A 4,704-nucleotide genomic window follows, 5' to 3' on the forward strand; every position below is an offset into this window, starting at 1 on the left:
CGCTCGCTCGGAGGCCAAGGGAGGAGAGGCCTCGCCTGACGGCGGGGGGCGACAGCGGCGGAAGCAGCCGGGCGGCGCAGCGGAGGAAGGGTAGCCATCGAGCCGCCCTGCCTGCGCTCGACGGCAACCGGCTGTTCTCCCGTGGAACTGAGCCGCCGGCGGGAGGGGAGGGGAGGGGAGGGGGCGGGGGAGGCGAGCGGCAGGCGGGAGAGAGGCGGGCTGGTCCCGTGCGGCTGCGAGCGGGAAAAGCAGCGGGCGGCCGCGCGTTCTCCCTCTTGGCCTGCCTGCCTGCCATGTGGTTTGCACTCTAACTCCCGGAACAAAAAGGAGGGAAGAAGAAGAAGCGGCCGTGCTTCGTGGCCCTCTTCCCCGCCCGCCTGCGAACGCCCAGCCTAGATCCCACCTTGCCGAAAGTGGGAGAGATGGCCAGGCGCGGCTTTCGTTTTCGTGCTAGCATGTGCTGCTCCCGTGTGGCGACTGCCTGAGGCGGCATACCAGGTTGCTGGACGGTGGAAGAGAACAAGAAGATACAAGGCCGACGTCCTTCCTCCTTGACGCCACCGCATCCATCGCCGTTTCCTCTCCTAAAGGAAACGGCTGGGGCCAGAAGATCGAAGAAGGGTGAGGCGAGGGTGGGGCTGGCACTGAAGAATAAATCCGCCGGGCTGCCTCGGCAGTGGCACTCGGACCCAGTAAGAAGCAGCTGTGTTTGGCCGGAGGAATCAGCATCCTATTAGATTTCTATACTGCCTGTAGCCGAAGCGCTCTGGGTGGTTTACCAGAGTCCCTAATATAACAACAGAGCATACACATTTTCCAGAAGACAAACATGTAAAAAATCAGCTAAAACAACATAGGATGGAGGCTAGACCTGTAAAACACCTGGGACGGTACTCCTCTCAAGCCATTGCATAGCCTTGCATGCCAGCTGGGGGCGGAGAGAGCTGCCAGCTTTGTAGGTTTAGAGTTGTACTGATATGTTTTATATAAATGTCTTTGCAAGAATGTATTTTAATGTATCACAAAATGTATTGAGCAGCACCATCAGTGTGGGTACCCAAAACTTGGGACTCAGAGAATTATAAAGCATCCTCTCGAGAACAGAAAATCACCTTCATGCTTTGTCTCCCCCATTTCAGCCATCTAAGTATCTTGCTCTGCTGGCAAGGACAGGCTGGATCACACCAGGATATACCATGTCCATATAGAAACTCACTTCCCCACTCTCCACAGAGCATGCCTTCAGCACAGGCTCTAAAAACAGTCTTCATTTCTTGGTGTCAAGACTGGCACAGAAGAAAACATGCCAGCTATGAGGATGAAGGGAAGGTACTTGGAGGTCACAGTTCTACTTCCAGCCTTGGAATGCATTTCCAAAGTCGCTGCTGGCACTCCAGCCTTTGCATGATGCTCTAGATTGCATCAGCAGCCATATCATAGAATAGTAGAGTTGGAAGGGGCCATGAAGGCCACTGAGTCCAACCCCCTGCTATTGCAGGACACCACATTACACCATCCCACTCAGATGGCTGTCCATTGTCTTTTTGAATGTTTAGTGTGGGAGAGTCCACCACCTCTCTAGGCAGCTGGTTCCACTGTTGTATTGCTGTGACACTGAGAAAGCTTTTCCTGATGTCCAGCCTGAATCTGGGTTGTCACAACTTGGATTATTCCGTTTCCTATGCTCTGGCATCAGCAAGAAGAGATCTTGGCCTTCCTCTTTGTGGCAGCCTTTGAGATACTTATAGAAGGATATCATGCCCCCCCCCACCCCCCACTCTTCTCAAGTCTGAACATGCCCAGTTCTCTCAGCCTCTCCTCATAGGGCAGTGTTCCCAAATCCTGGATCATTTTGGTGGCCCTCCACTGGACCCTTTCTAATTTACCTGCATCTTTCTTAAACCTTGATGCCCAGAACTGGACACACTATTCCAGATGGCGTCTGACTAGTGAGGAGTATAGAGGAACTACTACTACTTGTGATTTGGACATAATACTTCTGCTAATGCATCCCAAAATAGCATTTGCTCTTTTTGGCAGCTTCATCACATTGTTGGCTCATGTTTAGCCTATTGTCCACAGTTACTCAGATCTTTTTCAGTTCTGTTGAGCCACATATTCCCCATCTTGTATCGATGCATTTGGTTTCTTTTTCCTAGGTGGAGGACTTGGCACTTGTCCTTATTGAATCTCATTCTGTTGCTTTCAGCCCAGCATTCAAGTTTAGCAAGATTGTCCTGGATCTTCATTCTGTCTTCTAGGGTGTTTGCTATTCCACCCAGATTTGTATCTGCAAATTTGATTATTTTTCCTTGTACTTCCTTGTCTAAATCATTAATAAAGATGTTGAAGAGCACTGGTCCCAGGACTTAGCCCTGTGGCACCCTACTAGTTACCTCCATACAATTTGAGAAGGTGCCATTGATGAGCACTCTTTGTGTCTGACTCAGCAGCCAATTTTGGATCCATCTAATAGTTTTTCCATCTAGTCCAGTTTTTGCTAATTTGCTTATCAGAATGTCGTGTGGCACTATGTCAAAAGCTTTGCTAAAGTCTAGGTAGAGTATGTCCAGTGTTCCCTTTGTCCATTTGGGAGGTTACCCAGTCAAAAAATGAGATTAAATCAGTCTGTCAGAATTTATTTTTAATAATTCCATGCTGGCTTCTATTATCACTGCATTTTCTTCAAGATATGATTGTGTCCTTAATTATTTATTTTATGAATCACTTATGGATAGATTTATATATTAATTGCCACTTAAGTAATATTCATGCCTCCCCCAAATTCCTTCTATTCCATATTTTTAACACTGCTTGTGCATTCCTAAAGATGTTAGACCAAATAAACATTTTAAAATTGTTCCTCTAGCCTGATGAAAGAACAAAAAACCCCTGAAATAATCCACACATCTCCAGTTTCACACCTTAAAATTTATTATGTGGTACCATCATAACTACAGGAATGAGAGTTTGCTGTTCCTGCCTTGATGCTAAATAAATTTAGTTTGATTATAGAAGAGGCTAATATATATTTTAAAGGATAATTTAGAAAAATGCATCAGTAAGCACAAACATCTCCAGCTGTCTCCTGACAAGAAACATGTTTCACCATAAGAAGGATGCTACAGCTACCAGCATCAATTCCAGTGAGTGTCAACTGCCCAAGCTGGTCACAGTGTTGACAGTGAGACTGTTTGCTGTTGCCCCCAACACCCAGAAGTTCATCCCAAGCTGATTGCTGCCAACTGATTACTGCTCTTAAAGTGAGGAGCTGCAATTCATAAGAAAGAAAAGTACTGGATCAGACCAGTAGTCCATCTAGTCCAGCATTCTGTACATATTATTAATTACGTTTCTATACCACTCATAGCTGAAGCTCTCTGTGACAACAGGATACTACAAAAATACATGAAACAGCATTAAAATTTTTTAACTTTAATTAAAATGGCATTAAAAGACATTAAATACAACTTTAAAAAGACCTGGGCGGGAAGGCAGCACCTGGATAAACCTATCAGACCCCTGGATAACCAGAGAGCCCTTTAAAGGCCTCCATAAAGAGGGCTGTTTTGCCAGGCTCCAAGATGGCAGATATGGTGCCAGGTGGGCCATAGCAGGGAGGCTGTTCCGAAGATGGGGGGCACCACAGAATAGGCCTTCCCCTAGTTGCAACTCACTCAGCCTCTCAAGTGGTTGGCTCCAGTAGGAAGGCCTAGATTACTTAGATTTCATAAAATTCTATACCAAAAATTTTACCACATGGTGGCAAGCCAGCTGACCACAGGATCCCTCAAGCAGGATGGGCATAGGACTTCCCTCTGCCCAACCTCCTCAGCAAATGGTATATGGAGACACGGCAGCTCTAGTAAAGGAGGAAGCACATGCCAGCAAGGCTGGTAGCCACTGAGAGCCTCCTCCCTGATGAATCTGCCCAATCCCTTTTTAAAGATGGTTTAGCAGATTAGCAGCCGTCACCACTTCCTATGAGAGCAAAATCCACACTTTAACTACATTGTGTGAAGTACTTCTTTTTATCTGCCTTAAATCTCCCACCAAGCAGCTTCATGAGATCCCAAGTTCAAGTGTTATGAGAGGGAGAAAAATATCTCCCTTTCTACTTTCTTCACACCATGATTGCTTTAAATCTCTCTATCATGTCTATCCTTCATTTGCCTTTTTTCTAAGCTTAATATTTATTTATTTATTTAAAACATTTCTATGCCGCTCCCATCGCAACAAAGCCTCAGGGCGGCTCACAAAGAATACATAAATACATAAGTAATATAACAATAAAAAAATGTTAAAAACCCCCAGTGCATCCTCGGCTAAAAATTTTAAAATCCTAATTAATTCAATAATTTAACAATTAAAATAAGTTTTAAATAAAAAGGTCTTAGCCTGGCACCAAAAAACAAATGACGGCGCCAGGCAGACCTCTCTGGGGAGCGCATTCCATAGATGGGGCGCCACCGCAGAGAAAACCCTCCTCCGGGTACTCACCCTCCTAATATCATTCACAGAGGGTTCCCGGAGAAGGGCATCTGTTGCTGATCTCAAGGGGCGGGAGGGCATATATGGGCGCAAGCGTTCCTTTAGATATCCAGGTCCCAAGCCATTTAGGGCTTTATAGGTCATAACCAACACCTTGAATTGGGCCCGGACTTCAATTGGGAGCCAGTGGAGCTGACGGAGAACTGGGGTTAT

Source organism: Varanus komodoensis, unplaced genomic scaffold (assembly GCF_004798865.1).
Source record: "Varanus komodoensis strain SLA01 unplaced genomic scaffold, ASM479886v1 scaffold3, whole genome shotgun sequence".
Classification (NCBI taxonomy): Eukaryota; Metazoa; Chordata; class Lepidosauria; order Squamata; family Varanidae; genus Varanus; species Varanus komodoensis.